The sequence below is a fragment of the Dermacentor silvarum genome, chromosome 8 (genome assembly GCF_013339745.2).
Source record: "Dermacentor silvarum isolate Dsil-2018 chromosome 8, BIME_Dsil_1.4, whole genome shotgun sequence".
Classification (NCBI taxonomy): domain Eukaryota; kingdom Metazoa; phylum Arthropoda; class Arachnida; order Ixodida; family Ixodidae; genus Dermacentor; species Dermacentor silvarum.
The window spans coordinates 173,096,249-173,119,168 of NC_051161.1; the positions used below are offsets into that span (position 1 = coordinate 173,096,249).

General features: G+C 52.2%; 1 protein-coding gene and 1 long non-coding RNA gene across 2 annotated transcripts in view; one reads left to right on the plus strand and one right to left on the minus strand.

Annotated features, from left to right (window-relative positions):
• Window positions 1-22,920, plus strand: part of LOC119462586 (protein 5NUC) — a 581,486-nt gene that overhangs the window by 216,799 nt on the left and 341,767 nt on the right. The window lies entirely within an intron of this gene.
• Window positions 609-16,567, minus strand: LOC125947619 (uncharacterized). The gene is made up of 3 exons (XR_007468447.1): window positions 16,426-16,567; window positions 1,039-1,148; window positions 609-827 (listed from the first exon to the last, which is right to left on the minus strand). It is a non-coding gene; the product is annotated as an uncharacterized LOC125947619 (long non-coding RNA).

The following is a 22,920-nucleotide window of genomic DNA, read 5'->3' on the forward strand; positions in this document are numbered from 1 at the left end:
TAATCAATCACTTCAGTCTAGCACAAGGTACACTGAAGGTTATCGAACAAGGCAAGGCTACACCCAGGCAAGGCTAGACAAGCAGGGCTACACCCAGGCTATTGAGCAAGAAGAGCAATGCTGAATGAGACTAGGAATTAAATATGGCAATCAGAAAGCTTGTGCTCATGAAAGAAGCCACTTGGCTCTACAAGCACTGAAGGCCAAAAACATTAAGAAAAGTCAAATGCTACATAGCACACGGGGCAACGTTTAATGCAAGACGCATGCCGATGCTGCATCGGCTATTTCTGGAGAGGAATTGTACATGGCAGCATACACTAAGAAATATTGCTACAGTGAATGGTATTAAGTATGAGCACAGAATCAGTTGACCTTAATGTTTGGATGAGGAAGAAGAATTATCCCTAGCAAGAGTGGGGAATGAAAAAGCTTGCATTTATAGAAAAAAAAATGTATACTCGGCATAAATGGAATTTGACATGACCAGGAAGCTGATTAAGGAAGGGCAAACTGATGGAACTCTTTTGGCCAGCGTCGTCCGTGCTTGTTGAATGGTTGCAGGTGCATCTCAACATGAAGAATTTCTAGAAAGTCTTTGTTGAGGTACCTGGATGACTCGGCCAATATCCGTGCCGGTGGAATGATGGCTGAGGCTCTTTTCAGTCTTGACACAGTCCTCCGTAGACTTGATATCTCATCCAAATACTTCTGCATCCGCTTCTTTGTTTGTGGTGTAAAATCCTTGTAAATTCGGCTCCAGCCCCTTCCTGTCAGGGTAGATGGGGGCTCCTGTGATGAGGACCATGGTGTGCTTGGTGCAGATTCTGTTGGGGCAGAACAGTAACACATGAGATACAGCACAGATTAGCCAAACTCATGTAGGGCTTTCTTTTATGTTTGAACCAATTATGCTGAACCGTAAATGTGGAAAGACATTCATATCATCTGCTACAAACAAATGACATGTATCTCAAGACTAGTGAGCCAATACAGTATATATCAAGCATATTTATTTCTGAACTTGGTGTTGTTTACCTTGTAGTAACAGCCAAAGTCCACACAATGGCCTTGTTGTAGCAGGAAGTAGCTTGTCTTTGGTGTATGGAGTGCTGCTTTACACTGGTGCCATCCTCTTTACTGCATGTCTGGAACAGAAATTTTGATTGCATCAGAAATTGAAAAAGCACAATTTTGCAATATGAAATGCAAGCAGGTGTGACATATATATTGTAATGGTTTTAGACTGCAGAACACATGAAACTGTACACTTTGTTCTAGGGTGCTTAAACAACATGTTAATTAAATGAATATTGCTACCTGCCTAACTACAATGCGTGTCAACAGCTTAAGTATTATTAGGTTCACAAATGAGAGCATTTGTGCGCTCATTTATACACCAGAACTTATCACGCTGCTGGTTCCACAAGCAAATGCAAGACAAACATGAAGCTATTAGAACCGCTGCATTCCTTTTCTGCACGAACATGATGTACCCCTTTATTACTGCAAAAAGAAATGCCCCAAGGTAAACCAAACGGAACAGCAAGAACACTTGGAACCAACAAGTACGAAATATGGGTAAATTATCATGCGTGCAACTCTTTAATACATTAAATTCAGTACTTTCACTTCAATTTACCAAAGGGTTATCCGGCTTTGTGGACGAAAGCAGTTGCCGGCGGAATCGAATATATATATATATATATATATATATATATATATATAATGTAGAGAGGCACTCTAGTGTAATTAATTAGAGCGTAGAGCACTGCAACGAGAGGTTACACAGCGCAGGCAACACAGGCACACGGCTTCGACCAACTCGTCGTCGTCGTCTTTCTTGAAGCAGTGCATACTGCTCGTTCTTCTTCAGTACAATTATCTCCCCGGAGAAAAGGAGCCGTCCCGGCGACCTACGGGCAGGAGAGCACAGGGGGGTCGAAATAAGGCTTTAGCCGCTGAACGTGCACGATTTCGCGCCCTCGGCGGCGCTTATCCGAAGGTGGCTCAAGGGGTTCTATCATGTAGTTCACAGGAGACGTTTGACTGACCACACGGTACGGACCCTGGTACTGGGAAACGAGTTTCGCTGAAAGTCCAGGGCTGGTGGCGGGAACCCAAAGCCAGACTAGTGAGTCAGGAGCATAGGGTGCAGGAGAGGCGGAAGTATCCCAACGGTGCTTCTGTCGCTGCTGGTCTTCCGTAGTAAATGTGCGGGCGAGCGGTCGGCACTCTTCCGCGTGTGCAGCAGCTTCGGACAGGGCAGTAGACTCCGTTGTGTCAGGGCGATACGGGAGGATGGTATCCATTGTGCAGGAAGGCTCGCGTCCGTAAAGAAGAAAGAACGGGGAAAATCCCGTAGTGGTCTGTGTGGCGGTGTTGTAAGCATACGTCACGAAGGGTAGAACGCGGTCCCAATTGGTCTGGTCAGATGCGACGTACATGGATAACATGTCGCCAAGAGTGCGGTTAAAGCGCTCAGTCATACCATTAGTCTGCGGGTGGTATGCAGTAGTGGTGCGGTGAATTACGTGGCATTCCTTGAGTAGGGCTTCTATAACCTCAGAGAGAAACACACGGCCTCTGTCGCTGAGCAATTCTCTGGGGGCTCCATGGCGAAGTATGATGTTACGCAGAAGGAACCATGCAACATCACGCGCAGATGCGGCGGACGAATCGGTACATTCCGCGCCAGTAATAACGGAGTCGCAGGCGCGCGTACGTTTTTAGTACTCCTGCATGCGCGCATTGCGGGTCATCGTGAAACGCTGCACATATGTCCGAACGTAGATGCCGTGGGACCACGAGTAACCATTTGCGGCCGTCCGAGAGGTAGTTACGGCGGTAAAGGAGTCCGTCACGAACAGCGAAGTGGTGTGCTTGGCGACGCAGTGTACGGTCAGAAGAAGGCGCTGATGGGTTGGACAGAAAAGCCAGCATAGAGACAATCCATCGATCCTTCTGCTGCTCCGAAAGCATGTCCGTGGCGGTGAGGGAGGACTCGCATATCGGTACCTTCGAATAATTGGGCTGGCCTGGCATAGGGGAGCGGGACAGGGCATCCGCGTCCGTATGTTTACGGCCAGAGCGGTACAGCACTCGAATGTCGTACTCTTGGAGGCGGAGCGCCCATCGAGCGAGTCGACCTGAAGGGTCTTTTAAGGATGACAGCCAGCAGAGGGCATGATGGTCAGTTATTACGTCGAATGGGCGGCCGTAGAGGTAAGGGCGGAATTTAGTTATGGCCCAAATGATAGCCAAGCATTCTTTTTCTGTAACGGAATAGTTGGCTTCCGCTTTCGTCAGAGCGCGGCTGGCGTAAGCAACGACGTATTCATCGAAGCCAGTCTTTCGTTGCGCAAGAACAGCGCCAATGCCGACACTACTAGCATCCGTGTGAATTTCTGTCGGTGCGCTGGGGTCGAAATGACGGAGAATCGGGGGTGAGGTTAGAAGACGACGCAGCGTCGTGAATGCGGCATCGCAAAGTGGCGACCAGGCCGAGAGGTCGTGGTTACCCGCGAGAAGCTGCGTCAAAGGCGCTATTATGGTGGCGAAGTTGCGGATGAAACGGCGAAAGTATGAGCACAATCCGATGAAGCTGCGGAGTTCTTTGGTGGTCTTTGGTCGTGCGAATTCGGCGACTGCTTGGAGTTTGGTAGGATCTGGAAGCACACCATCTTTCGAAACAACGTGGCCAAGGATGACTAGCTGTCGGGCGGCGAAGCGGCACTTCTTGATGTTGAGCTGGAGTCCAGCATCGGCGAGGCAAGTGAGAACGCGTTCGAGTCGGAGCAGGTGAGAAGAAAAGTCCGGGGAAAAGATGACAATGTCATCGAGGTAACAAAGGCATGTCTGCCATTTGAGGCCGCGGATGATGTTATCCATCATTCTTTCAAATGTGGCAGGCGCATTGCACAGGCCAAAGGGCATCACGGTAAATTCATATAAGCCGTCAGGCGTAACGAATGCCGTTTTCGGGCGATCTGACTCAGCCACCGGGACTTGCCAGTAACCAGATCGTAAGTCTAAGGACGAAAAGAATTCAGCGCCTTGGAGGCAGTCTAGTGCGTCGTCGATACGGGGGAGAGGATAGACATCTTTCCGCGTTATTTTGTTCAGGCGTCGATAGTCCACACAAAAACGAATTGTCCCATCTTTTTCACCAGCACTACTGGAGAGGCCCAAGGACTGTGGGAAGGCTGTATCACGCCGCGTTGAAGCATGTCGCCTACGTGCTCGTCGATGACACGGCGCTCCGTCGCGGACACACGGTATGGACGCTGTCGTAGTGGGGCATGGCTACCGGTGTCGATGTGATGAACGACTGTAGCTGTACGCCCTAAACATTGTTGTTGGTGGTCAAAAGAAGTGCGAAATCGGGTAAGGAGGTCGACGATCTGCGCGCGCTGACTCGGAGTGAGCTGCGGATCAATACACCGAGCAAACGTTCTGTCACATGCTGGCTCAGACGTAGAGACAGGAAGAGCCATGGCGTCAACCTGAAGAGGAGTCGAGTCATCAGGCACATCGTAGAGAAAGTTCGGCTCGAATTCGTCAGCAGACCCGAGGCACTCGCCATGTCGTAGGCTTGATGGACACGAAAACGGATTCGTAACGTAAAGTGCGCTGGAGCTCTGGCGAATGGGAAGGATGGCGAAGGGAAGCAAGAAGGGATGACGGCGTGCAGCAAGTTTCGATGGCGTGAAGAGAACTGTAGAATCGTAGAAAGCAGCACAGGAAACGGGCACAAGGGCGGAAGAAAAAGCAGGGATATCGGTGTCGGCGGCGACGAACACTCTAGCAGAAGAAAGAGGCAAATCTTCAGAAAGACTTCCGCAAAATGGAGTCAGCGCAAGTTCTGCACGGGCACAATCAATAACTGCGCGATTAGAAGAGAGGAAGTCCCATCCTAGAATGATGGCATGAGAGCAGCGGGGAAGAACAACAAACTCAATGTGATATAAACTGTCTTGTATGGCGACACGGACGGTGCAAGTTCCTACAGGCTCAATTGGCTCAGCGCTTGCTGTACGTAGCGAAATAGCGGAAAACGGCGTCGCGACCTTTCGGAGCGTACGGCGAAGCGGGTCGGCAATCACTGACACCGCGGCACCGGTGTCGACAAGCGCGTGAATAGCGTTACCTTCCGCATAAACTTCAATGACGTTCGCAGGGGATAAGCGAGGGCTTGAGCAGTTCGATGAGATCGCAGTTCTTGCCTCCGGAACTGCGCCTTTTAGTTTTCCTCCACAGCGGGGGGGCGGCGGACAAGGGGGGACAGGGAACGTCGACGGGGAGAGGGAGACCGACGAGTGGTGAAACTTCGAGGAGCAGGAGACGAGGAAGCGAAGTGCGGAACAGGTGGAACATAGCGGGGCTGAGAGTCAGGTGTATTCCCTTGGGGTCTCGCAGTATCGGGAGGGTACCAACCCCGCCGGCGGCAAAATCGTGCCACGTGGCCAGCAAAGCCACACGCGTAGCAGATCGGCCGATTGTCCTGGGTACGCCACGGATTGTGAACAGGGGGCCCAGGCTGGGGTGCACAATGTTGAGCCGGACGTAGGGGCTGCGGAGGCGCGCAGAAGTCGCTTCTGGGCACGTAGTTTGCAGCTGCAGAAGGCGACGCGTAGAAGCCGCTTGCGGGCGTGTAGTGTGAAACTGCAGGCGGAGGTCTTGGACTGGCAACGACGGCAGCGTACGTGAGCGGAACCGGCGCTCCTTGTCGGTTCTCCTTGTCTCCGGAACGTAGTTCCGGAGACAAGGAGGACTCAGACGACCGGGTAGCAGGCAAAAGGGACAGTTGACGCGCCACTTCCTCTCGAACAAATTGTTTGACTTGGTCGAGGAACGCGGAGTGGGCGGGAGCAGCATTGAAACTGTCGGTGAGGGCCGAAATCGTGTCGTCCGGCGCGGCAGCTCGGCGCGTAGTGAGGCGTTGTTTGCGGAGCTCGTCGTAGCTCTGGCACAGGGTGATCACCTCGTCAACCGTTCGAGGATTTTTCGCCAAGAGCATCTGGAAGGCATCATCGTCGATGCCTTTCATGACATTCTTTATCTTTTCACTTTCTGGCATAGTGGGGTTGATGCGCCGACAAAGGTCAACGACATCTTCAATGTAGCTGGTGAAGTTTTCACCCTTTTGCTGAGCGCAACCACGCAAGCGTTGTTCCGCACGAAGCTTTCGCACAGCAGGGCGACCGAAGACCTCTTTGAAATAGTTAGTAAAAGCAGTCCAGGTGGTAAGGTCGGATTCATGATTCCGGAACCAGAGATGAGCGACTCCAGAAAGATAGAAGTTGACGTTAGTCAGCTTATCCTTGTCGTCCCATTTGTTGTGCGCACTTACGCGGGCGTATGAGGAGAGCCAATCCTCGACGTCATGATCGTCGGCGCCACTGAAGACAGGAGGATCGCGGTGGCGTAGGGCACCGGAGCAGACAACAGGCGAAGCCTGGGGAGGATCGGGCTGTTCGGCGTCCTCAGGCATGGCAGAGACGGGAGGGAGCGTCCGGCTGCGGAGTTCCAGGTCGGTAAAGGGCCCAGCACCTCCACCAAATGTAGAGAGGCACTCTAGTGTAATTAATTAGAGCGTAGAGCACTGCAACGAGAGGTTACACAGCGCAGGCAACACAGGCACACGGCTTCGACCAACTCGTCGTCGTCGTCTTTCTTGAAGCAGTGCATACTGCTCGTTCTTCTTCAGTACAATATATATATATATATATCAGTGGCGTAGCCAGAAATTTTGTTCGGGGGGGGGGGGGGGGCTCAGGTTGCAGCGCGGCCTCCTCCTTATAGAATTTGTCGAGGGATCAAATGCATGAATAATAACTGCATTGCCAATTTCATTGTATATTAGATGCTGCAAACGAATTATTGAACGTTATGCACTATCCATTAAAATATGTATGTTTTCATAACAGAATATATTCGTATGCCCCAAAAATTGTGGCAGAAATAACTGATATCAATGCTTCCGTGTGTTTTTTTCTAAATAATAAGTAAAGAAAACATCACATGAACTTTAGAACTATTGACCCTTTTCGCGGAGCAGTTTGTTTTAGAGAAACGAGATGGCGCTCACGGCGGCGCGCCATACCTCTCCTCAGCGACCGCGCACGAATACGAAACCATTGCCGATTCTACCTTGCTTCTGTGCGATCAGCTGTCGGAAATGCAACTGAGTTTTCGCTAACACACTGTGCTCCAATCATGCTAGATTGAATAATGTGGATTGAAGACGTGTGCAGTAGTTGGCTGCAAAAATAGTGACTGGCATGTTAAGGAATAGAATGAATCTGTGTGGCGAAGTTCGCGGACCGCTGCTGCAACTGTCCGAACGTGTTACCGGCACTTCGTGATGTACGGCTTTCCTAGAGGATACAGAAATTTGCTCATCCGCCAGCCTTGTATCGCTAACCTTCAAAGAAAGGGCTTCATCCCTAGAACGTCGGCAACAGTGAGTACCACTCGTTAAACAATGACAAAGGGACTAGCGCCGCTTCCTGTCATAGTAAGTTTCGCGCACGTTATCTATACACATCTGTCCAAATGGCAGGAAAACTTACGCCCACTCTATCGCCGACGTATCAAGAATAAGTGAATGGACGCACACTTGAATATATGCGCACTGTATACACACAATAAATGACGGACTACACCTATGGCGCACCAATGGTCGAAGCTGAATGTTTCGTGACGGTCCACAAGAGTAAGCAAGTTACTAGCTGTAATATATATTTGCTACAAGGTATTACAATGTACAAAACAGCTACGTTTCAAGCCTTTTGCGCAGCAAGAACAAATCTATCAGATTCGGAACTGAGCACACCCGCGAGCGATTAGGCAGAAAATAATCATATAGTGGCCGCATCGAGGAACTTCACTGAGTCAGAAACCGACAAGCCACTGCTTCAAAATATTTGCCGAATAAAGAACAAAGAGCACACTAATTAATCCTGACTGAATTCATAATCGCAAAGCTTGGAATGCATATTTAGCCCCGCTTTTAGAAGAAGCACCATATAAACTGCCTGCGCCGTTTGGACATAGCTCAATCAGCTCCGAAAGCGCTTTTGCATGTTCTCTGAAGCTGTGAGCAAAGCTTCGTGTCGTCCACCTAGTCACCGTCTACGATATCTCAGAAAACAGAGGTGTTATGAGCCGCGCCGGCGTCATACACTTCCATTGTAAACAAGGAGGCAATGGAGGCAGTTGAGGCAAGCAATGGACGCGTCATCACGTGATCAAATATGGCAGCGCCCACGGGATCGTCGCGAAAACGGTCAATATCAGTTCGAAACCAGCAAAGCAGTGCATGCAGCTTATATGGAAAACGTAAAGGCCATGAAATGAATAAGTTGAGGACAAACATTTTGATGAATCTTTGTCGTTCAAGAACCTTGTTTACATTTTTCTACATATGCAACGGCCAGGAAGAAACCTCAATGACGCTATCCCTCGTTGCAATTGATTGCGCAGGAGGAGCTGTAATTCGTCGTGTATTGTAATTACACCGAGCTAATACTCGCAACAGTGAGTACAAATAAAAAGTGGGAGTTCTGCAAAGTATATATTAGAAATGCGAAGATACAACTCGCTAAAGGGCAATAAAAGAGTCGCTGGAAACAAAGTTCACTGCTTGTGTACACAAAACCTCGCAGTAAGATATTTAAAAATACGTATGAGTCTCCAATAAATCTACGTATTTAAGCAAACGTCAGTGTATATAATGTGTCAAATACGACTAATAAACATGTTGCTCAGTCACAGATAGTAAACTTTGAGCACAGAAAGACAGATGATCCTGGCAAGAACATAACTATGATCGCAGAAATCGTGATATGCACTTGGGCCATGCAGCGGTCGCGGCAGTGCCATGTGGGTAGAATAATAGAGGAATAATGCGTTAATCAGTACGAAAATGTGTAATTTAACTGCCTGCACAACGCCAACAATTATTCTGCACCCAAAATCAAAGGAGGGTATTCCTTCGTTTCAAAAAAGAAATAAAAGCAGGCAGCTGAAAAGGAAAGAAAAGGACAAACGATGCCCACAGATGATGCGGTAAGTTGAACTACCCAATATCCGAGTGTTTTTGGCGAACGCCGCGTGGGCCGGGCTTTCAATGAGCAAGGTCGGTCAAAATTGGTTATTGGTATCTACGTAATTTTTGTATTCGCGTGATAATTTTGATCATGATGCTAACTGCTAGAATAAACGGCCAAAATTTCTGCGGTTTTAATAGCTAATGAGCGGTCATACGTTTTCATAATTAAGAACTTATGGACCAGAAGAAACAGTGCTTTTTACTTGCATTGATTTTTGCTGCTTCGCTATCTTAAGGACAAACTTCTCTCGGTGGGAAAGTTGAGCGAAGCGGTCACGTTGATGCCGACGTCTCTGTGGGTGTATAGAAGCGCCAGCCTAACCATGCGTTCCACAGACATTGTAGAGCGCAAGTAGTTTTTTAGGAAACTCTTGTTAAAAAAATATTCTCTCTGCGCTGGCAGTGATCACTGGAAGGGTGACTAGAAGCTGCAGCAGTATTTACACATTTACATAGAACCTGCTGTCGCAGTGAGAGATGGGCATCCATTCTGATGCTAAAACCTAAAACACTCCATTGATGTCGTTGGCACACTTGTTTAGGTACCTTGCAGAAACAGTAGGCTGTTCGATTCCAGCGATGTCCGTCGTTTCGTCAGGAAGTATGGAGAAGTAGCCTGCTTTTGAATCTAAGCTTTCTTTGATGATGTCACCATAAAGTTCTATAATTTGGTTTTGTGCGTCTGGGCTTAAATACGAGGCAATACTGGGGCAATTTTCCAAATGGTTCTTCAGATATGTATCTCCACAATCAGCTTGCATGCGAAGAAGTACTCTGAAAATTCCTGCATTTTCAGCAGGGGCATTGCTTAAATCCATAGGGCCCCTGTCCCTGTGGCCACGGAGAGCCAGACCTTGTCGCCCGCAAAAAAAAAAAAAAATCCTCAATAATAGGCCGTTCACTTTCTTCTGTTTTCTCATATTTTACTTTGCCTGCCCTGGTCCAGCTGATCAATCACATTGGGCACGCTTCCTGAAAATGTTTGGAGAAAATTATCAGCTGCTAGCTGACAGTCACGGTGATATTTAGTATTTTCGTGTGTGTGGGAGATTGCGAGCGCGCGCTTCCATTTATACAACGGCTTGGACACGAGCGTTCCAGTGCGCGCATGTTGGCCCAAGGTTATCAGAACATTAACCCCATAAAGTTCTAGAATTGAAAATCTTTTAAAGCATGCCTTTGGAAATTTCAGCGCCCCTTTCGCGTCAAAAGTTTATGAGAACTGTATACCCATAAAATTTCGTAATTGAAATCCATGCGCTCCGTATATTCCGCGGCCACTGCGAGATGCCGCAACGCGCCCGCTCGCTATCGAAAAGCCGTTGAAAGTTTGTGCTCGGATGGGGCTCCTTGCGTTACGTGACTCCAGTTGCAAGGGCGTTGTCTCGAAATCCAGCCCGAGTTCGCAATGCTCGTGCCGAAATGTCTTTTCGAGCGTGAAAAGGACATTGTACACAAAATCCAGAATGATTACCGGCGTCGGTGGTAGTTTTGGTCGGCGGTGCATGCCAGCACGAAAAAATTTCGGGGGGGGCTGAAGCCCCATCAGCCCCCCCCTGGCTACGCGCCTGATATATATATATATATATATATATATATATATATATATATATTGCCACGGGTCTTCAAAAGGGGCTGACGACGTTTATTGGGAGCGGCTGGGGCTCTGGCGAAAACGGCAGCGAGAGGCAGCTATCGAGCGGGGCGGTTAGCACGCGCACTTCTTTCTTCTTGTGCCTCTGCGCTTGCCCTATGCCCACTACTACAGGTGACATTTCCCCCCTTCCTCGGAAAGAGCATCGGCTCGATGCTCAAGAAGTGGTGTGGGAAAGGAAAAAAACAACAACAAAAAAAACAACAACACACGCTCAATGAAGATGCTCGCGCACAGAACACAGCGAGAGCTACAGCAGCGTAGCTAGAAACAATTCTCTACCTCTCTAGAAACGAAGAGGTAAGTGCATTAGGTGCAAATGGGCGCGTAAAAATCACTAACGCGCAACGTAAGGCTTCATGCGTACGACGTGAACTACGTCAGAACTAGGTGGTTGTCGGCGCCGTGTTTGCGCCGCACTGTCAGGAACGACTTCATAGTTCACGTCACTAATGCGGCGCAGCACTTTGTACGGACCAAAATACCGGCTGAGCAACTTTTCACAAAGGCCACGGCGGCGAACAGGGGTCCACACCAACACTTGGTCGCCGGGACTGTAGCGCACTTGCCGGTGACGGATGTTATAGCGCCGTGCATCTGCGTGTTGCTGCTCACCGATGTGCAGCCGCGCGGGCTGGCGAGCCTCCTCAGCGCGCTGAGCAAATTCTTCGGCGTCAGTAGTTAGGTTCTCGGCGTCGTGGCACGGAAGCATAGCGTCCAGCATCGTCTGTACTTCGCGGCCGTAGACAAGGCGAAATGGTGTGAAGCGCGTTGTTTCTTGTACGGCGGTATTATACGCGAAGGTCACATAAGGCAGGACACGATCCCATGTTTTGTGCTGGACGTCGATGTACATAGAGATCATGTCTGTGATGGTCTTGTTTAATCGCTCCGTAAGGCCGTTGGACTGCGGATGGTAAGCGGTCGTCTTTCGATGCCTGGTGTTGCTTAGTTGAAAAATTTCGTCCGTGAGCTGTGCCGTGAACGCCGTTCCTCTATCTGTGATAACAGTGACTGGGGCACCATGGCGCAATACAATGTGACACATGAAGAACTGCGCTACCTCAGAAGCCGTGGCTCGTGGGAGCGCCTCTGTCTCGGCATAGCGGGTTAAATAGTCAGTGGCGACAATCACCCACTTGTTGCCGTCGGTTGACAGAGGAAAAGGCCCAAGAATGTCCAAGCCGACTTGGTCGAATGGCTTATGAGGTGGTTCAATGGGTTGCAATAACCCGGCGGGCTTCAGGGGTGGTGACTTTCGTCGCTGACATTCACGGCAGCCTTTCACATACTGCTTGACGCTTGCTGAAAGTCCGGGCCAGTAATACATCTCGCGCACTCTAGCAAGCGTTCGTGAGGAGCCGAGGTGGCCAGATGTAGGCTCGTCGTGGCAAGCGAAAAGAATATCGTCCCGCAAGTCTTTGGGAACTACTAGGAGGTAGGCTCGATCATTCGGGCGGGCGTTCTTCTTGTACAGCACATTGTCTCGTAGACAGAAGGACGTCAAGACGCGACGTAGATGGCGTGGTATAGTTGTATCACGGCCCTCTAAGTGGTCGATGAGAGGTCGAATTTCAGCGTCGTCACGCTGCGATTTGACCAAGTCCGACGTAGTAAGGGCGCCCAGGAAGCCGTCGTCGTCCTCTGACTGTCGACTGGAAGATTCGGCGGGAGCACGCGACAACGTGTCGGCGTCTTCATGCTTGCGGCCAGACTTATAAACTATGGTGACGTCGAACTCCTGTAGCCGCAAGCTCCACCGTGCCAGCCGTCCTGAAGGATCGCGTATGTTCGCCAACCAACATAGAGCATGGTGGTCTGTCACCACTTTGAAGGGACGGCCGTAGAGATAAGGGCGAAACTTCGTGATCGCCCAGACGACCGCGAGACACTCTTTTTCTGTAGTAGTGTAGTTCGCCTCGGCACGGGACAGCGAGCGGCTAGCATAGGCTATTACTCGTTCAATGCCGTCTTGACGTTGGACGAGTACTGCGCCAAGGCCGATGTTGCTGGCGTCAGTATGCACCTCGGTGTCAGCCTCTTCGTCGAAATGTGCCAGGACGGGTGCTGACTGCATGCGTTGGCGTAGTTCAGCGAAGGCCGCTTGTTGCTCATTCGTCCAGGCAAATGGCGTGTCATCCCTGGTAAGGCGAGTCAGGGGTTCCGCAATCTTCGAGAAGTTGTCGATGAAGCGGCGATAATACGCGCACAAGCCCAGGAAGCGTCGGACGGCCTTCTTGTCGGCAGGAAGAGGAAAAGCTGCTACAGCGGCAAGCTTGTCGGGATCGGGTCGAACTCCTTTGGCGCTGACGACGTGTCCGAGAAACTTGAGCTCTTCATAACCGAAGTGGCACTTCTCTGGTTTAAGCGTGAGGTCAGCCGATCGGAGCGCTTCTAGCACATGCCGCAGGCGATGAAGATGTTGCTCAAATGTTTCAGAAAAGACAACTACGTCGTCAAGATACACAAGGCAAGTCTGCCACTTCAATCCAGCGAGGACAGTATCCATCATGCGCTGGAAAGTTGCTGGGGCTGAACACAAACCGAAAGGGAGCACTCGAAATTCGTAAAGGCCGTCGGGAGTCACAAAGGCAGTTTTCTCGCGGTCTCGTTCATCTACCTCGATCTGCCAGTATCCACTTTTCAAATCGAGTGACGAAAAGTACTGGGCACGCCGCAGTCTATCTAACGAGTCGTCGATACATGGCAGTGGGTACACGTCCTTTTTAGTTACGTTGTTGAGCTTCCGGTAGTCGACGCAAAAGCGTAGCGTTCCGTCTTTCTTTTTGACAAGAACGACCGGAGACGACCATGAGCTGTTGGAAGGTTCGATCACGCCATCTTCAAGCATCTCTTGTACTTGCGTACGAATCGCCGCGCGTTCCTTTGCCGACACGCGGTAAGGCTGCTGGTGTATCGGGCGTGCGTCGTCGCATGTGATGATCCGGTGCCTTGTAACCGAAGTCTGGCGTGCCTTAGACGAGCTTGCGAAGCATGCCCTGAATTCAAGCAAGAGCTCGTGCAGTGCTGCCTGTTTGTCGTTAGATAACTCGGGATTAATGTCGACGGTGCCCAGTGACTTGTCAGCCAGCCTCACTGGTTCAGGGGCAAAACATTCAGCTACGTGTTCCTCTTCTTCGGCAAACGCTATCGAAGTACCGCGGAAGAGGTGTCGATGCTCATTACTAAAGTTGGTGACTAGCAACTTAGATCGGCCATCACGAAGCTGTAGCACACTCCTGGCCGCACAAACACCTTGTCTCAGTAGATGCGCTAAGTTACTTTCTGCGACCACTCCACCTTCGCGCATTCCACCGCACATCACGTCGACTAGAGCACTGGCTCGTGGAGGAAGCGTAACACTTTCGGCGGAAACACGTAGCGCGTCATCACGTCGATTGTCGTCGTTTGCGTCGATTGCTTGGTCGGCTGAGAAGGTGACTACACCGCCCCGTAAGTCAATAACAGCGCCGTATTCCTGCAGGAAGTCAACTCCGAGAATGACGTCGCGGGAGCATTCGCGTAGGACAAGGCAACTCGCCACGAATGTCGATCCTCGAATCCGAACTCTTGTCGTGCAGGTTCCCAGTGGAGTAACGACGTGACCGCCAGCCGTACGAATCTGCGAGCCATGCCAAGGTGTAATTACTTTCTTAAGAAACGTCGCCATCTTCCCGCTTAATATAGAATAGTCCGCTCCGGTGTCCACTAAAGCGCTAACCGCGTAACCGTCGATCACCACCGGTATGTCGAGCGAAAGCCGGTCATTCCGTTCAGTTGATGGCGTACCGGTACCCTTGTTTACTCGCGTCGATCGGAGGTCTTCAGCGCGTCGACTGCCAGCGGCCTCGCCCCCAAAGGTCGCTGTAGTTAGTTTTCCCGGCGGGGACTTGGCGACCGTCCGCTCGAATACCGCTGGGGCGATGGTGAAAATCGCCTTGGCGACGGCGAGCGTGACTGCCGCCCGGTAGGCGGTGGCATGCGTTGCTGAGCCAGATAATCCTCAATGTCCCGAGGTCGTTGGCCCAGTCGGGGTGGCGGCGAATAGGCAGAAAAGCCCCGCAACCCGAGGCGTCGGTATGGGCACTGGCGGTACAAATGATCTGCCTCACCACAGTGGAAACACAGAAGACGGCGATCCGGAGTGCGCCAAACCTCTGACTTCCGAGGGGGCATGCGTCGATCATCGGCGTAATGCACTGGTCGCTCTTGCGGAAGCACAACCGGAGAAGCGGCATGGGGAAACGGTGGAGGCGTGCGTCGTTCCACGATGTATGGCACCGGTTGGGCTGGTGGGAGTGCAACTGGATGAGCGGCTTGAACAAACAGCGGCGGGGACGAAGCAGGCTGTCGCAAGACTTCTGCGTAGGTCGCACGGTGGTGTACATGAAGGTGCAGGCGCGGTGTTAGAAAAAGGAACGGTGGACCGGAGCGGATGAGGTCTCGAAGGTTGTCATTGTGGCTTCCGATGGCCGTGGACATGTCCGTAGTCGCGTTCACTTGCCGCTCGTAAAAGTTAGAGCGCTGCTGAAGCGTCTTCTCCATACTGACCGCCTGGGATAGAAATTCGGCGACAGTCTGCGGAGGATTGCGCACCAGACCAGCGAAGAGCTACTCCTTCACCCCTCGCATCAGGTGACGCAACTTCTTGTCCTCGGTCATTCCAGGGTCTGCTCGTCTGAAGAGGCGCGTCATATCTTCAACGAACGCGGTAACGCTTTCGTTGGGAAGCTGGACGCGGACCTGAATTGCTCATTCGGCTCGTTCGCGGCGATCAGGACTGGCGTAAGTGTCCAGTAGATGACGGCGGAACTCGCGCCACGACGTCAGTTGGTCCTCACGGTTTTGAAGCCATGTACGCGCGCCGTCCTCGAGGCAAAAGTAGACATTCCTACGTTTAGTCGCGTCGTCCCATTCGTTGTATTCGGCGACGCGCTCGAAGTCGGTCATCCAGTCTTCGACGTCTTCGAAGATGTCGCCATGGAACGACTTCGGCGCCAGCGGGTTCTGAAGTGTATACCGGTTCGTCATTGCACGTTCCATACCGGTTGAGGTAGTCTGAAGCACTATGGTGTCTTCAGGGGGCAGTCCCCGGATCCTGCGGCTGGTCCGATGGACGGGAGTATGGACCAACACAGGGCTGGTGCTTCTGCTCCCAGGAGGAGTCTGTGGCATGAGTGATAAATACCCAGCACCTCCACCACTTTGCCACGGGTCTTCAAAAGGGGCTGACGACGTTTATTGGGAGCGGCTGGGGCTCTGGCGAAAACGGCAGCGAGAGGCAGCTATCGAGCGGGGCGGTTAGCACGCGCACTTCTTTCTTCTTGCGCCTCTGCGCTTGCCCTATGCCCACTACTACAGGTGACAATATATATATATATATATATATATATTGATAGGGCTACTCAGTCACCTACGGCCACGGATACAACGAGATGAAAAATGTGATGGGCGTTCCGATATCGCTGTCTTTTTTTCGTCATTGTGTTTGCATAACGATGACCGCGCAACTAAACATCATTTCGGAAACAGCAACGGAGGGTCCTGACTGCCCATATATAATGCAGGATCTAGTTCGTTAACTTGTCTCTGCCTGTAAGTTAACGAGACGAATATTACATAACGATGCAAGAAGCAACGATGTTAAACGACTTACCGGTATTGCCGTCCTCAGTCGCAGCAGAATCCGGCTCCCGTTTCGATGCAGACTTCTTCCGCATGGCTCACGACCGAAACCTAGCTTTCGGGCTTACATTTCTCGGAAACCCGTCACTTCACCCCAAGTTAAATAACGCGAGGTGTCGAAGCGCGATAAACTGGTTTTAGCACAAAATAAGCAACCAGCATAAGTGTACGAACCAATGAATCCGTGCTTGCCGTGTTCGCGAAAAATACCGGTAAAAATTTTAAATCCAGCCCAGAGGTCACGTGGGAGATCGGTGATGATGAATGTTATTTTGCGTTTATAATGGCAAAAAATAAACAGTTGGTACTCAACAGTACAATCTCTAATTAAGAATAATAATTTTGTACTCTATGTCAAGTAATAAAAACGCTTCGATGAGCGCGGGAGAAAGTTTGTAGGTTAAAATTGCGCTTATTACGGCGCCTCTAGCGAGAGCTACTGAACTCACTTAGGCATATTTTCGAGGGGATGTACTATGCTTGTTTTGTTAGCAGCGATTTTTTCGCCCTCTGTGGCCATTTGGTGAACTCGCGAGTTTCCGGGGCCTGGCCCCACGCTCCGCCGCTAGCAGCCGACTCGGCTGCGTAGTGACGTCAGCGCCCCGCCCTCACCGCACCCATCGCGAGGGCAGCGCCACCGCGAGAACCGGTTAGGCCACGGACAGGGAAAAAGGCGAGGGACGGCAGAACAGGTGAAGCCCGCGCAATGGCGCCGACTCCTCCCTCAAAACCCACATCCTCCTCTCCTTAAATGCCCCCCTGTCAGCCTGGTGAAACAGCTAGTAGGGGCTTATGCACTTTCTCTACTCTTTCATGCACAAGCTAAATGCTAAGCTCAGCCCAGCAAGCACTCTTAAAACACCGCGGTCCGACATACACAAAACACTTTCATGCACTATAATAACAATAATATACAAGGAACGTGGTAAATAAAAAATTAGAATGCTACGCTCTATATTAAAAAAAATAAACGCCGCGAGAGGGGAAGAAATATTAACAAAAATAGTCGGCCGCTGGCGCGGTACAGTGTCCAAGGTGCGAAGGGGACACGGCGCGTAAGGTTCGGTGTCTAGGGATGGTGGCCGAAGACGTAGGAGTTTCGAGGGCAGTCTTGATAAGAGCAACGGGCTCACCGCTGGTAGATCGAGTTGTTGCTTTCGTGGTGGTGGCGGTCCCGAGAGAGAGAGAGAGAGAGAGAGAAACAACTTTATTTATTCCATCTTAAAGGGAAAGGGGCTGCGAGAAGAAAGCGAGAGAGGTTGTCATACTCGCGGTAGGCTGCCTCTACCACCTCAGCCCACCTCAGGATAGCTTCCTGAAGTTCGGGGTTATGGCTGCGCATGGAAGCCTCCCACAGCTCCCGACTACTTAAAACTGTACAAAGGTGAGGAGTGGTTCTTGCATTGCCACATAATGTGGTTTAGGTCCGCTCTGCTAGCGGGACAAAATTTGCAGGCTGAGGTAGAGTATATTCCAGGGTAACTTTTGTGGCGTAAGGCAGGGCATAGAAAAGTGCCAGTCTGCAGTCTACGCCATAGCACCTGGTGTATGCCTGAGGACCGACACATTAAAGGTGGGAGGGTTCGGCGACCTAGGCGGTAATGCCCGCAAATGTCGTGGTATGAAAGTAACTTGTCTTTGGAGGTTAATGCTGGAGGTAGATTATTGGCGTCTGAACCGTCCCCTAGCCTAGCCTGCGCTCGGTTCGTGCAAGCTCGAGCACTTACGTGGGCCATTTCATTGCCGATTGGGCCTGCGTGAGCAGGTGTCCAGAATAAACTCGGAAGTTGGGATATCGGATTATGGGATAGGATGGCTAGGGCTGTCCTGCAAACCCTACCCGCTCCAAAGTTGTATATGGCGGTTCTTGAGTCACTTACTATGACAGAGTAATTGGGTATTGTTGCGGCGAGTGCCACCGCCGCCTCCTCCGTCCCGAACTCCAGCCGGATGGGGGCGGGACACTGCCGGGTCAGCTGGCCTCGCCGCCGGAGCCAAGATGAAAGGGGCAGCCACAACCGTGGCTGCAAGGCGTTTGTACGGCGGCGGCGACTGCAGAGAGCTGGGCTCTCGGTCTGACGTCAGAGGGTCAGTGACCCCTTCCACCTTCAGGGTCCACGACGATCCGATGCAGCAGTTGGTGCGACTTCTGGTTGCTTCGAAGAGCAGCAGGCACCACGCACGCGCGCGCACACACACACGCACGCACGCACGCACTCCTTGCGGTTTTCTCCACGGCTGCGCAACACTCCTAAACACCGTAATGCTCATCGTCGTCCACAACGCGCCGCGCCATAAAAGGCGCAAATCATCCTTCGCCCCCCTCACACCGTCGAGTGTCACACCTGACGACCCTCACACCTGACGACCGCGCATCACTATCCCCCTTCTCGGCAAAAAAAAAAAAAGGAAAAAGAAAAGAACAAGGAAACAAAATCTTCAACGTCTACGTACAAGAAAAAAACATGTAATGAATTAAACTATCCAAGCTGTACACGCGAAAAAGGAAACACACTTTCAAAAAAAATTATAATTACACTCAGCATGCGTACTCGAGGGAAAAAAATGAACGCTGTTAAAACGCTACATAAACAACACTTGCAATAAGCTGGGCTGGGTCCAGCTTCTTTTCGTGCACTGGACGTAAAGAAGCTAGCCCACTGAGGCTACGCATTTTACTGAGGGCCTTCGGTTGCGGAAACGTCCGTCGTCCGGCGCAAAATCACACAGGTGACCGCTTCCTCATATTGTACCGGTGCGTGGTCCGAATGCGGTCCGTTGCCCCGGGTGTGCCCCGTTGCTTGCGCGCAATGCCACTGTGCACTGGCGCGAGCTCGTCGGACCGTGACGCAAAGGCCTTCAGGTCGGCGGTGTGGGCACGGCTGAGTTTCCCCGAAGGGGAATCCTTCAGCAAATACGCGAGCGGAGACCAAACTTTCTCTACTCGGTACGGACCAAGCCACTTAGGTGCGAGCGAGGCTGAGAACCCCTTGGTCGCATCGCTAAGAGCGTGGTTGCGCTTCAGGACAAGATCACCTACCTTAAATGAAAGATGACGATGCTTCCGGTCGTATTGAGCCTTCTGCTGGGCCCTGGCTGACGCGAAACTCTGCCTTGCTCTACAGAGAGCCCGACAAAGCCTGTCCCGAAGTGCTGAAGCGTAAGCAGAACAGTCTGCCGGTGCTTCCTCATCCCCGAGCTGGCATTGCATGACACTGGTCACCATATTTACCCAACTCCTTTCCAAAATTGAGAAAGGCGGGAGAGAAACCAGTTGAGCGAATCTCGGAGGTTCGGACTGCGAACGCGAGCTCACTCAAGTGGTCTGTCCAATTCTTTTGACGTTCGGCAAAGGCCGCTAACATTGGTTTGAGAGTTCTATTGAGCCTCCCCGTGAAATTGAACTGGGGATGGTAGGGCAAAGTGGTGCAGTGATTAATTCCCAGGGAACGGCACGTAGCACCAGACAACCGAGCGGTGAAATAGGACGCATTGTCCGTAAACAGTCTTTTCGGAAAGCCGAACCGACAAAACACTTCCTGTCGCCTTTCCAGCACCGCTTGCGCTGTCACTTTACGAAGCGGAAACAGTTCCACCCATTTAGAAAAATGATCAACGACTACCATCAGATGTGTGAACCCCTGCTTACTCCTGGGGGAAGGCCCCATAAGATCGCAGGTGGCCACTTGCCACGGACGCTCACTGTCGATTGGTTTCATCAGCCCGGGCGGCTTGCCACCCCTTGATTTCACCATTTGACAGACATGGCAGAAACGGCAATAGCGAAAAATGTCACGCTTTATGCCAGGCCAGGTCACAGTTTGGATTAGTTTCGCAAAAGCTTTAGATCCACTCAAAACACTGGCCATGAGAACCTCGCAGAGAACCTCATGAGAACCTCGCAACAGTGCGCTTCTCAGACTTTTGGGGATAACCACCTTAAGCGGGTCCACAGAGTCATCATCGATGGCTATGTATTTCAGCAGGAGCCCATCACGATCCAGCAAATATAAATCCGCGGGGGCCCCAGCGACACACGCTGGTTCCGACCCCCCTGCGCCCGCCGCACTACCAGCAGCGTCTCGGCGCTTCGTCTCCCTGAGACCGTCGCTCACTCCGCGACAAAACGGATCAATTTGCTTGGCCTTCAGTAGCTATTGCCTGCTGAAAGCGATTCCAGCTCTCCCAAAGGGGAGGCTGGTCTCGTCTCCCTGAGACCGTCGCTCACTCCGCGACAAAACGGATCAATTTGCTTGGCCTTCAGTAGCTCTTGCCTGCTGAAAGCGATTCCAGCTCTCCCAAAGGGGAGGCTGGTCTCGTCCCCACTCAAGACTGCAGCCATCGGCGTCATGGGTTCGCTTTCGTGAAGCTCCCCCGCTCGCACGCTTTCCGGGGGGAGCGGCGGCGGGGAACGACGAGAGCGGTCGCAAACCACGTCGGCACCGTAAAAGATCGCAATTATTTGCGGTAAGTTAACTCTTGCCCCAGCAAGCCTTTTACCATCGTCTCCAGGAACCTCTGCGGCACCCGTAGACACCACGTTTGTGAGAGTGGATCAACTTTTGGCCATTTTTCGGCCGTTTTTTCTTCGGCCATTTGAAGCTTTCGCCACGCCGCCTCGGAGCTGAGCCTAACGGCGGCAAGGCTGGCCCCGCTCGGGGATCCCCCGGCGATGGCGGCTGCAAATCAAGTCACCGGATACGACCCGGAGTCCCTACGGGTCGTAAGCATGGATACGGCTCCAAACCGAGACACCTCTACCAACCGAGGAATAATACCTCCAGGATATGATCCGCGTCTGGCGCGGAAGGAAGAACAGGGGAGCGGCCTCGAGGGATGCCTGCGCGGCTGCCGCCCAGCAACAGACGGCGGCTCGCTCTGAGCATGCGCAGGGCGGGTGCGCGCCGTGCGCGTCCTCGAAGGGCGCCAAGCAACTCCAGTGGCGGCCGTAGAACACGCCGCGCATCGAAAAAGACGACATCATCGTGGTGCTGAAACCACGAGAGACCATCGACCTCAAGGCAACTTTTGGTCCTGGACAAGCCGGCGCTGCAATCCGCAGCATCATCGGGGACGACGCAAGTGTAGGACTTGTGGTATGGCCCGTCTGGGACCAAAGCGTGTTAGTGTGCGCGCTGAAATCAGTGGACGCCGCAGAGAAGCTACTCCCGGATATTATGATGCCGGTTGGGGGCCGCCAGCTGCCATTCCGGGGACACCCCAAACTCTCCGGTGCGTTCTGTCGGGGCGTCGTGACCGTCTCTCAGGACTACACGTCCGAATACGTGAAACGCAAACTCAGTGCGGACCCAAATGTAGTGTCTGTGCGGAAGCTGGGGGGAACCCCTGTTGGTGGTGCTCATGCACTTTCGTGGGGACCAAGGTGCCACGGACGGTGTTATACAGCTACGAGCGGCTCCCTGTTCGCCTGTATAAGAAGACAGTGCCTGCATGCCCCCTCTGTGGCACAGTGGGCCATCGGGCCGATGCCTGCCCGCGACCGCAGGCCGGGCGCTACAGAAGCTGCGGGGTACAGGTCCCTGATGCCACTCCTGACGGTCCCGCAGAACACCAGTGTGCTCCGAGCTGTCTCCTCTGCGGAGGCGGCCACCCAACCGGAGCTCCCGGCTGTGCCGGGCGGTTCCGGAAACCCATAAAGCCGGGCTCCCCACCCGGATCCAAGCCAAAGACAGGGCATAAACAGGTTCCTACGCCCAAGGGCGGCCCCAAGAAAGCGCCAGCAGAACCCAAGAAGGCCCAAACTGGGTCACCTACAAATGTGAAGTCCGGGACCCAGGCGAGGCCCCCGGTCCTCAAGGATAAGGACTTCCCGCCCTTGGCACCCGTCGAATCACAGGTGAGCAGTTGGAGGGGGACAGTCTCCAGACCCTCCTCTATACCCAAACAGCCCTACAGCAGCAGGTAGAGGAGCTCAGGCGCCAAAACCAAATTCTAGCGCGCAAAATCCATGAATTAGAGGCCAAGCAGGCCGGGCCATCCGAGACAATACAGGAAACCGAGCTAGAGGACGGGGATGACGGATCATCCGTAAAATCATGCCTCACTAGCGTCTCGCGGCAGACCGCGGCCACGGTAGTTGGATCAGTTTCCACTGCCGGTCACATCGGCCGCCTCGAGGCCCTGGAGCGCACTACCGAGCAACTGGATGAGTGAGTCGCAGCCCTCCCGAATCAAATCATGTAGGCAGTCCGCGAATCCTTCCTGAACGTGTTCACGGCGGCCTAACGCAAACCCTTCCCTAAATTGTGGCTCAGGTCTCTGACTCGGTCCTTAATGCCATGCAGCCCTGGGTCAGCTCCCAAATTAAAAATGCCACTCGTTGCGACACCCCGCTGCTCAAACGCAAGACAGCCTCCCGCCAGGCAGCAGAGGAAAGCGGTTCAGGGCCGGCTCTCGGTGGGCCGGTCTACAGCACATTCTCAGGCTACAGCACCTTCCAGGGGGG